Raw genomic sequence first — 12,009 nt, 5'->3', positions numbered from 1 at the left:
TTCCTCCATTGCTGGTAAAGAATAAAGGTTAAACACCTGTCAGAAAATTTTGATGGATGTTCAGGCATGATGTTATAGAGCAGGAGGAGCTGAGCAGATTGATATGTGGTTAAATGTAGAGAGCTCTGGTACAACTTAAAGGGAACCTGTCATGTACAATATGCACTCAGATCCACGAGCAGTTCTGTGTGTATGTTGCTAATCCCTGCCTAACCATCCCTGTATCTAGTAGCATAGATAAAGAGATCTTTAGAAAAAGTATTTCTAAAGATCCTTTGTGATATGCTAATGAGCACAGGGACTAGTCACAAGGGCGTTACTTCTCCTGACTAGTCCACTCTCTTAGCATCATAGCACACCCACAGGGACGTCCCCAGCATCATAATCGGCATAGATGTGCTTACCTGTGTCCCTTGCACCACCTTAGACGTCAGTTTTACGGTCAGTGCGCATAGATCAGAAGTCCCGACACTTCCGGTCATGCGCACTAGACTTCTCTGAAGCCGGGACGCGTACTCCCGGCTTCATACTGTGCACGACCGGAAGTGTCGGGACTTCTGATCCATGCGCACTGACAATAAACCCGGCGTCTGAGGAAGTTTAAAGGACACGGTTAATTGTCCATAGAACAAAAAGAGACAGGGCAGCACTCACCGATAAACTAGGACTATTTTATTTTTTAATGCTGACAGGTGAGACTGACATGAGGGAATGCAGGGAGGGGAGCACGAGGACGACGGTACCGTTTCGCACCACTAGGGGTGCTTTCACGGGTCCATACCATACGGGTCCATTTTTCTGTGACATCTGAAAATCTAATGGATATTATCAAGGCAACTCCACACTGAACTGTGTTTGGGACAGACATACCACACTACCTCCAGTATAGGTAAGCAGTGCGGTGCACAATCTCTTCTTATTTTTCAAAGTGGACACGGTTAATTGTGTCACTGCCGATGAAGACGCTGGAGATTGAATGGCACGAGAGCACGCCCCTGTAGACGTGCTGTCATACTAAGAGGGGGAACTAGTCGGGAGAACTACCGACCTTTGCGACTATTTCCTGCGCTTATTAGCATATCATAAAGGATCTTTAGAAGTACTTTTTCTAAAGATCCCTTTATCTATGCTACTAGATACAGGGACGGTTAGGCAGGGATTAGCAATATGTACCCAGAACTGCTCGTGGTTCTAGGTGATTATTGGACCTGACAAGTTCCCTTTAAAGGGATTGTCCACTACTTGACTAATTGAACAACATCTTCTCATTCCCCTTGTTCGCCCCCGTAAAAATAAATAAACCAATACTCGCCTCCTGTGCGTCCATTTTCTTCGGCGCTCTATTGGGAGACCCAGACGATTGGGTGTATAGCACTGCCTCCGGAGGCCACACAAAGCAATTACACTAAAAAGTGTAAGGCCCCTCCCCTTCTGGCTATACACCCCCAGTGGGATCACTGGCTCACCAGTTTTCTGCTTTGTGCGAAGGAGGTCAGACATCCACGCATAGCTCCACTGTTTGTAGTCAGCAGTAGCTGCTGGCTATATCGGATGGAAGAAAAGAGGGCCCATATGGGGCCCCCAGCATGCTCCCTTCTCACCCGCGGTGGTGCTTGTAAGGTTGAGGTACCTATTGCTGGTACGGAGGCTGGAGCCCACATGCTGTTTTCCTTCCACATCCCCTGGAGGGCTCTGTGGAAGTGGGATCTTGCCGGCCCCCAAACCCTGAGGCCGGGCTCCATCCACAGACCCAGAGAACCTGCTGGATTTGGAGCGGGAGTGCCGTTCAGGGACAAGGCCCTGCAACTTTCAGGTACTCTGTGTCCCCGGCAGGCACGGACACTCTCAGGGCTTGCTGAGCGTTGTAGTGCGCCGGGGACAGTAGCGCTGTGCGCTGGGGTTAGGTCACTGCAGCTTTGCTGAGTGACGTTACATGTTGGGAACTACTGCGCCGACCGCTACTGGAGCGGCGGCGCAGCTGCGACTTGTGGTGCGCCGGGGACTTTGCGCCGACCGCGCTTTTACGGCGGCGGCGCTTCTAACTTTAGCCCCCGGCTTCTGCGGCCTAGCGCCGCTTCGTTCCCGCCCCCACCCTGTCAATCAGGGTAGGGGAGAGACGCTGCTCAATTGGAAGCGCCGAGGGCTGGAGCCTTATTTACATGCTCCAGCCCTCTCACTAGGCACAGTGGGAAGCAGGCTTCCCGCTCTTCGTCTGTATACGCCCAGGGCCCGCCCCCCCTCTCCACAAGGACGCCGGCAGCCATTACACATGCGGTCTGGCTGGGGAAAGGCAGCAGGCTCTGGGAGACCCAGACTAAAGGGATTTCGGCGACCACACACCCGCTCCTAAGCGGGCGGTAAGCTGCACTTTAGTGCTGGCCCCACTAGTGCCTCAGTGTTATATTAGTGTACTTTTTTCTTGGTACCATATATATATATAGTTGCACTGTAAGGTCGCTTCTTGGCTGGACACCCTGTACTGCTCTGAGGAGGCAGCAACATGTCATCCGCAAAACGCAAGGGTGCCAAGGCACAGGCTGTGTACACTGTTTGTACTGCATGTGGGGCTAATCTACCAGCAGGCTCCAATGACTCACATTGTGTGCAATGTTCAGTCCCAGTGGCACATCGTCAGCCAGAGCCTATGGTGGTAGTGGCCCAGGCAGAGACGCCTGTGAACCCTGCCCCGGTGACGGGGACAGACTTTGCAGCTTTTGCTGATAAAATGTCTGTGACTATGACAAAAATCCTGGAGACCTTGCAGTCCAGGCCAGTTACTCAGACCATGGACACTGCTGTGTCTATGCTCTCCGGTCCCCCTCAGTTGGAACTAATCCGTACTTCAAGGGGGTCTCAAGCATCACAGGCTGAAGTCTCTGACTCAGATGACAGTCCCAGGCAGCCTAAGCGAGCTCGCTGGGAAAGACCCTCCACGTCATCACACTGCTCAGGGTCTCAGCGAGAAGAGTCTCTCTGTGATGAGACTGAGGACGGTGACCAGGATTCTAATCCTGAGGCCCCTCTCAATCTGGATGCCCCTGATGGTGACGCCATGGTTAATGACCTTATATCGGCAATTAATAGACTGTTGGATATTTCTCCCCCAGCCCCTTCTGCAGAGGAGGCAGCTGCACAGCAGGAGAAGTTCCATTTCCTGTATCCCAAGCGTAAATTAAGTGCTTTTTTGGACCACTCTGACTTCAGAGAATCGATCCAGAAACACGACGCTCATCCAGACAAGCGTTTCTCTAAACGTTCTAAGGATACCCGTTATCCTTTTCCCTCTGAGGTGGCCAAACGCTGGACCCAATGTCCAAAGGTGGATCCCCCAATTTCCAAGCTTGCGGCTAGATCCATAGTCGCAGTAGAGGATGGCGCTTCACTTAAAGATGCCAACGACAGACAGATGGACCTTTGGTTGAAATCTGTCTATGAAGCTATCGGCGCGTCGTTTGCTCCAGCATTCGCGGCCGTGTGGGCACTCCAAGCTATTTCAGCTGGTTTAGCACAGGTGGATGCTATCATACATCCAGCAGTGCCGCAAGTGGCGTCCCTAACTTCGCAAATGTCTGCGTTTGCGACCTATGCTATCAATGCTGTCCTAGAATCTACGAGCCGTACCGCTATGGCGTCCGCCAATTCTGTGGTTTTGCGCAGAGCCTTGTGGTTAAAGGACTGGAAAGCAGATGCTGGTTCCAAAAAATGCTTAACCAGCTTGCCATTATCTAGAGACAGACTGTTTGGTGAGCCATTGGCTGAAATCATAAAACAGTCCAAGGGTAAGGACTCTTCCTTACCACAGCCCAGAGCAAGTAAACCTCAACAGAAAAAGTGGCAGTCGAGGTTTCGGTCCTTTCGAGGCTCGGGCAAGGCCCAATTCTCCTCGTCCAAAGGGACTCAGAAGGAGCAAAGGAGCTCAGATTCCTGGCGGGCTCATTCACGCCCCAAGAAAACAACCGGAGGAACCGCTTCCAAGGCGGCTGCCTCATGACTTTCGGCCTCATCCCTCCGCATCCTCGGTCGGTGGCAGGCTCTCCCGCTTTTGCGACATTTGGCTGTCACAGGTCAAAGACCGGTGGGTAACAGACATTTTGTCTCGCGGGTACAGAATCGAGTTCAGTTCTCGGCCTCCACTTCGGTTCTTCAGAACCTCCCCACACCCCAACCGAGCAGATGCCCTGCTGCAGGCGGTGGACTCTCTAAGAGCAGAAGGAGTCGTGATCCCTGTCCCCCCTCAGGAACGGGGGCGAGGATTTTACTCCAATCTCTTTGTGGTTCCAAAAAAGGACGGCTCCTTCCGTCCTGTTCTGGACCTAAAACTGCTCAACAAGCATGTGAACGCCAGGCGGTTCCGGATGGAATCCCTCCGCTCAGTCATTGCCTCAATGTCTCAAGGAGATTTCCTAGCATCAATAGACATCAAGGATGCTTATCTCCACGTGCCGATTGCTACAGAGCACCAACGCTTTCTACGCTTCGTGATAGGAGTCGACCATCTTCAGTTCGTAGCTCTGCCATTTGGTCTGGCGACAGCCCCTCGGGTGTTCACCAAGATCATGGCGGCAGTGGTAGCAGTCTTGCACTCTCACGGACACTCGGTGATCCCTTACTTGGACGATCTACTGGTCAAGGCACCCTCTCAAGAGGCATGCCAACTCAGCCTGAATGTTGCACTGGAGACTCTCCAGGCGTTCGGGTGGATCATCAACTTCCCAAAGTCAAATCTGTCACCGACCCAATCACTAACGTATCTTGGCATGGAGTTTCATACTCTCTCAGCGATAGTGAAGCTTCCGCTGGACAAGCAGCGGTCTCTACAGACTGGGGTGCAGGCTCTCCTTCAAAGTCAGTGGCACTCCTTAAGACGCCTCATGCACTTCCTCGGGAAGATGGTGGCGGCAATAGAGGCGGTTCCGTTTGCGCAGTTTCATCTGCGTCCACTTCAATGGGACAATCTCCGCCAATGGGACGGGAAGTCAACATCCCTGGACAGGAAAGTCTCCCTTTCCCAGACGGCCAAAGACTCTCTGCAGTGGTGGCTTCTTCCCACCTCATTATCACAGGGAAGATCCTTCCTACCACCGTCTTGGGCGGTGGTCACGACAGACGCGAGTCTGTCAGGGTGGGGAGCAGTCTTTCTCCACCACAGGGCTCAGGGTACGTGGACTCAGCAGGAGTCCACCCTTCAGATCAATGTTCTGGAAATCAGAGCAGTGTATCTTGCCCTACTAGCCTTCCAGCAGTGGCTGGAAGGAAGGCAGATCCGAATTCAGTCGGACAACTCCACAGCGGTGGCATACATCAACCACCAAGGGGGGACACGCAGTCGGCAAGCCTTCCAGGAAGTCCGGCGGATTCTGATGTGGGTGGAAGCCACAGCCTCCACCATATCCGCAGTTCACATCCCCGGCGTAGAAAACTGGGAAGCAGACTTCCTCAGTCGCCAGGGCATGGACGCAGGGGAATGGTCCCTTCACCCAGACGTGTTTCAGGAAATCTGTCGCCGCTGGGGGGTGCCGGACGTCGACCTAATGGCGTCACGGCACAACAACAAGGTCCCAACCTTCATGGCACGGTCTCGCGATCAAAGAGCGCTGGCGGCAGACGCCCTAGTGCAAGATTGGTCGCAGTTCCGGCTCCCTTATGTGTTTCCACCTCTGGCACTCTTGCCCAGAGTGCTACGCAAGATCAGATCCGATTGCAGCCGCGTCATACTTGTCGCCCCAGACTGGCCGAGGAGGGCGTGGTATCCGGATCTGTGGCAGCTCACGGTCGGCCAACCGTGGGCACTCCCAGACCGACCAGACTTACTGTCCCAAGGGCCGTTTTTCCATCGGAATTCTGCGGCCCTGAACCTGACTGTGTGGCCATTGAGTCCTGGATCCTAGCGTCTTCAGGATTGTCCCAAGGGGTCGTTGCCACCATGAGACAGGCTAGGAAGCCCACGTCCGCTAAGATCTACCACAGAACGTGGAGGATATTCTTATCCTGGTCCTCTGCTCAGGGAGTGTCTCCCTGGCCATTTGCATTGCCTACCTTTCTTTCTTTCCTGCAATCTGGGTTAGAAAAAGGTTTGTCGCTCGGCTCCCTTAAAGGTCAGGTCTCGGCGCTATCCGTCTTTTTTCAGAGGCGTTTGGCACGCCTTCCTAAGGTGCGCACGTTCCTACAGGGGGTTTGCCATATCGTACCCCCGTACAAGCGGCCGTTAGATCCATGGGATCTGAACAGGGTACTAGTTGCCCTTCAGAAGCCGCCCTTCGAGCCTCTGAGGGAGGTTTCACTTTCTAGACTATCACAGAAAGTGGCTTTTCTGGTAGCGATCACATCTCTTCGGAGAGTGTCTGAGCTGGCAGCACTATCATCCAAGGCTCCCTTCCTGGTCTTCCACCAGGACAAGGTTGTGCTGCGCCCCATTCAGGAGTTTCTCCCGAAGGTGGTATCCTCTTTTCATCTTAATCAGGATATCTCTTTGCCTTCGTTTTGTCCTCATGCAGTTCATCGGTATGAGAAGGATTTACATTTGTTAGATCTGGTGAGAGCACTCAGAATCTACATTTCCCGCACGGCGCCCTTGCGCCGTTCGGATGCACTCTTTGTCCTTGTCGCTGGTAAGCGCAAAGGGTCGCAGGCTTCTAAGGCCACCCTGGCTCGATGGATCAAAGAACCAATTCTTGAAGCCTACCGTTCTGCTGGGCTTCCGGTTCCATCAGGGCTGAAGGCCCATTCTACCAGAGCCGTGGGTGCATCCTGGGCATTACGACACCAGGCTACGGCTCAACAGGTGTGCCAGGCAGCTACCTGGTCGAGTCTGCACACTTTCACCAAACATTATCAGGTGCATACCTATGCTTCGGCGGACGCCAGCCTAGGTAGAAGAGTCCTGCAGGCGGCAGTTGCCTCCCCGTAGGGGAGGGCTGTCTTGCAGCTCTAACATGAGGTATTTCTTTACCCACCCAGGGACAGCTTTTGGACGTCCCAATCGCCTGGGTCTCCCAATAGAGCGCCGAAGAAGAAGGGAATTTTGTTACTTACCGTAAATTCCTTTTCTTTTTCGCTCCTAATTGGGAGACCCAGACAATTGGGTGTATAGCTATTGCCTCTGGAGGCCACACAAAGTATTACACTTAAAAGTGTAAGGCCCCTCCCCTTCTGGCTATACACCCCCAGTGGGATCACTGGCTCACCAGTTTTGTGCTTTGTGCGAAGGAGGCAACACATCCACGCATAGCTCCACTTTTTAGTCAGCAGCAGCTGCTGACTATGTCGGATGGAAGAAAAGAGGACACATATAGTGTCCCCAGCATGCTCCCTTCTCACCCCACTGTATGTCGGAGGTGTTTGTAAGGTTGAGGTACCCATTGCGGGTACGGCGGCAGGAGCCCACATGCTGATTCCTTCCCCATCCCTTTTTACAGGGCTCTGGGTGAAGTGGGATTTACCGGTCTCCAGGCACTGAGACCGTGCTCCATCTACAGCCCCTGGAGAAGATGCTGGATGGAGCGGAGTACATCAGGGACATGGCCCTGCTTCCTCAAGGTACTCTGTGTCCCCGTGCATTTGGCGCTCACACCGCAGCATGCTGGGTGTTGTAGTGCGCCGGGGGACATCAGCGCTGCGGCGCCTGTGCCATGGCCTCATTCAGCTTCGCTGAAGCAGGCTCACTTATGGGAACTGGTCGCGCCGGCCGCTGGGACTGCGGCGCGGCTGGCACTTGTGGTGCGCCGGGGACTTCAGCGCGGCCCGCGCTTTTACGGCGGCCGCGCTGTTAACTCGAGTCCCCGGCTTCTGGGCCTATCTCCCTTCGTTACCGCCCACAGCCCTGACAGTCAGGGTAGGGGCGTGACGCTGCATAGCACAGCAGCGCTGAGAGCTGGAGTAGGTTTTGCATACTCCACCCCTCTCACTGTGTGCACTGTGAGTCCGGATTCCCGCACTTTCTCAGGCACGCCCACGGCTTCCTTCTCTACAAGGACGCCGGCAGCCATTAGTGTCAGTTTCTGTACGATACAGAGACAAGTGTGGAAGACCCTGGCATTCTGATAGTCACGCAATCGCTGCAACAGGCGTTAAGCAGCACCTGTGGTGCTAACCCCACTAGTGCAGAAGTGCACTTATAGATATGCTTGTACTATATACATTGCACTGTTTGGTCGCACGTTGTATATACCCTCCTGGATTATGCGGAGGAGTTATCAGCATATTCTCTGTGTAAAACAAAGGTGCAGAACCACATGTTTTTCTATACAGCTGGTACAGCATGTACGGCTATACGGCCGGCAGGTTACATAGACTCCCATTGTATGCACTAATGGCCAGGGGATGAGGACGGTGTCTGCAGTATTTACTGACAGTTTTTTCTGAGACTGTGGCTATGATACTAGAAGCCTAGCAGTCCGGACATGTCTCTCACAATATGGGCACTGTTGAATCATTGATCCATGGCCCCCCTCAGTGTGAACAACTAACAGCTCCGGGAATGTCACACGCATCCCAGAGTCACGGCTCTGCACGGACGTCAGTCCCAGACAGCCTAAGCGGGCTCACTATGAGCGGCCTCGGTTTCATCAGGGTCCTAGCAGAAGGACTCGCTGTGTAATGAGGCGGAAGTAGCGGCTCAGGATTCTGATCCTGAGACCGCTCTCAATCTGGATACACCTGATCGTGACGCCATAGTAAATAATCTTATAGCGTCCATCTATAGAATGTGGGTTATTTCTCACAGCTCCTCCAGTGGAGGAGTCAGCTTCACGTATTTTTCTGGACAGAGAGGCAGTCCAGGAACACCACGCTTATCCAGATATGCGCTTCTCCAGACGGCTTAGGATACACGTTATCCCTGTCCCCTGACTTGGTCAGGGACTGGACCCAGTGTCTCAAGCGGCATCCTCCAATCTCCAGGCTTGTAGCTAGATCCATAGTTGCAGTGGGAGATGGAACTGCTGTTGGCTCCGGCATTCTCTCCCTTGGGGCACTCCAAGCTATTTCAGCTTGTCTTACACAGATTGACACGGTTACACGTACATCTGTGCTGCAGGTGGCATCCTTAACCTCTCAAATGTCTGCATTTGTTTCTTACGCGATTCAGGTTGTCCTGGACTCTGCGTACCGTGCGGCGGTAGCCTCCGCTACTCCGTGTTTTTAAGCAGAGCCTGGTCTGCTCGTTAAGTGAATGGAAGGCAGATTCTGCTTCCAAAAAAGGTTGCCTAACCAGTTGCCTTTTTCTGCTGACCGACTGTTTGGTGAATGTAACCATTAAACAGTCCAGGGGTAAGGATTCATCCTTTCCTCAGCCCGGACACAACAAACCCCAACAGAGCAAGAGGCAGTCGGGGTTTTCGGCCTTTTCGAGGCTCGGGCAGGTCCCATTTTTCCTCGTCCAATGTGGACTCAAAAGGATCAGAGGAGCTCAGATTCTTAGCGGGCTCAGTCACGCCCAAAAAAAAATCGACAGTCTGAAAACCCGCTTCCAAGGCGGCTTCCTCATGACTTGCGGCCTCGGTCGGTAGCAGGCTCTCCCGCCTTGGCGATATTTAGCTGCCATAGGTCAATGACCATTGAGGGTGAGACATTCTGTCTCACGGGTACAGGATAGAGCTCACTTCTCGTCCTCCAACTCGATTCTTCAGAATTTCTCCACCTCCCGGCCGAGCCGCTGCTCTTCTGCAAACAGGGTGCACTCTATAGGCAGAAAGAGTGATGACCCCCGTTCCTCTTCAGGAACAAGGTCACGGTTTTTACCCCAAATTCTTTGCGGTACCTATAACAACGGGCCGTTCCGTCCCGTTCTGGATCTCAAAATGCTCAGCAAGCTCGTGGACACCAGGCGGTTCCGGATGGAATCCCTCCGCCTCAAGGTCCCAAGGATATTTCCTAGCATCATTAGGCATCAAGGATGCTTATCCACACGTGCCGATTGATCCAGAGCACTAGCGTTTCTACGCTTCGTTATAGGAGACGAACACCTTCTGTTCGTAGCTCTACCTTCCGGCTAGCGACAGTCCCACTGGTCTTCGCCAAGGTCAGGGCAGCAGTAGTCACAGTCCTGCACTCTCAGGGTCACTCTGTGATCCCGTATTTAGACGATCTACTGGTCAAGGCACTCTCTTAGGAAACATGCCAACACTGCCCGAACGTTGCGCTGGAGACTCTCTAAAGTTTTGGGTGGATCATCAACTTTTTAAAGTCAGATCCGACCCCGACCCTATCGATAATATAGCTAGGCATAGAGTTTCTTACTCTCTCAGCGATAGTGAAGCTTCCGCTAGACAAACAGCATTCACTACGGGCTGCAAGCTCTTCTTTAAGAACCAGTCGCACACATTGAGACGCCTCATGCACTTCCTACGTAAGATGGTAGCAATGGAGGCAGTTCCTTTCGCGCAGTTTTACTGCGTCCACTACAATGGGACATTCTCCGCCAATGGGACGAGGAGTCGACGTCCCTCAACAGAGTCGTCGTTCTTTCTCAGGCGGCCAAGGAATCTCTACGGTGGTGGCTTCTTCCCACCTCTTGGTCAAAAAGAAGGTCCTTCCTATCCCCATCTGGGCGATAGTTACGACAGACGCGAGTCTATCAGGGTGGGGAGCAGTTTCTCTCCACTACAGCGCTCAGGGTACGTGGACTCAGCAAGAGTCCACCCTTCAGATCAATGTTCTTGAACACAGAGCAGTGTATCTTGCCCTACAAACCTTCCAACAGCGGCTGGAAAGCAAGCATATCCGACTTCAGTCGGACAGCTCCACAGCGGTGGCATACATCAACCACCAAGGAAGAACGCGCAACCGGCAAGCCTTCCAGGAAGTCCGGCAGGTTCTGATGTGGGTGGAAGACACGGCATCCACCATATCCACAATTCACATCCCAAGTGTGGAAACTAGGAAGCTGACTTCCTAAGTCGCTGAGGTGTGGCCGAAAGGGTATGGTCTCCTCACCCGGACGGGTTTCAGGAGATCTGGCGCCGCTGACAGAGGCCGGACGTCGATCTAATGGCGTCACGGCACAACAACAATGTGCCAGCTTCATGGCACGGTTTCACAATCATCGAGCTCTGGCGGCAAACGCCTTAGTTCAGCATTGGTCGCAGTTCCAGCTACCTTAGGTGCCACCTCTGGCATTGTTGCCCAGAGTACTGCGCTAGATCAAGACCAACTGCGGCCGCGCCATCCTCGTCGCTACAGATTGGCCGAGGATGTTGTGGTACTCGGTTCTGTGGTGCCTCACGGTAGGCTAACCGGGGGCACTACCAGACCAATCAGACTGGCTGTCTCAAGGGCCATTCTTCCATTTGAATTCTACGGCCCTCAACCGGATGGTGTGGCATTGAGTCCTGGAACCTAGTGTCGTCAGGATTACCTCAGGACATGGTTGCCACCATGAGACAGGCTAGCATACCAACGTCCGCCAAGATTGACCACAGGACGTGGAAGATATTCTTATCTCGGTGCTCGGCGCAGGGTGTTTCTCCCTGGCCGGTTGCATCGTCTATGTTTCCTTCCTTCCTGCAATCTAGGTAGGAAAATGGGTTGTCGCTCAGTTCCCTTTAGGGACAAGTCTCAGCGCTATCTGTATTTTTTCAGAAACAACGACTTCCTCAGGTACGCACGTTCCTACGGGGAGTTTGTCTTCTCAGCACTCCGTACAAGCGGCCGTTAGAGCCCTGAGATCTGAACAAGGTTCTAATTGCTCTCCAGATGCCGCCTTTCGAGCCTTGGAAGGATGTCTCCCTTCCCGCTTTTCACGGGAAGTGGCCTTCTAGTAACGGTCTCGTCTCTTAGGAGAGTGTCCGAGCTAGCAACGCTCTCATACAAACTCCCTTCCTGGTCCTTCACCAGGACAGGGTAGTTCTGCGTCCGGTTCCGGAATTTCTCCCTAAGGTGGTATCCCACTTTCATATCAATCAGGATATCACCTCACCTTCTTTGTGTCCTCGTCCAGTCCATCAATTTCAGAAAGATTTGCATCTGTTGGTTCTGGTGAGAGCACTCAGGTTCTACTTCCCGCATGGCGCT

At 53.1% G+C, this 12,009-nt stretch overlaps 1 protein-coding gene across 2 annotated transcripts in view; it reads left to right on the top strand.

The window, feature by feature from the left end:
- VRK3 (VRK serine/threonine kinase 3) overlaps positions 1–12,009 on the top strand; it is a 99,764-nt gene that overhangs the window by 48,526 nt on the left and 39,229 nt on the right. The gene's annotated exons all lie outside the window — the stretch shown is intronic.

This window comes from Anomaloglossus baeobatrachus, chromosome 10, assembly GCF_048569485.1.
Source record: "Anomaloglossus baeobatrachus isolate aAnoBae1 chromosome 10, aAnoBae1.hap1, whole genome shotgun sequence".
Classification (NCBI taxonomy): domain Eukaryota; kingdom Metazoa; phylum Chordata; class Amphibia; order Anura; family Aromobatidae; genus Anomaloglossus; species Anomaloglossus baeobatrachus.
Note: the sequence above shows the minus strand (reverse complement) of the source record. Positions and strands in the feature narration are given on the sequence as shown.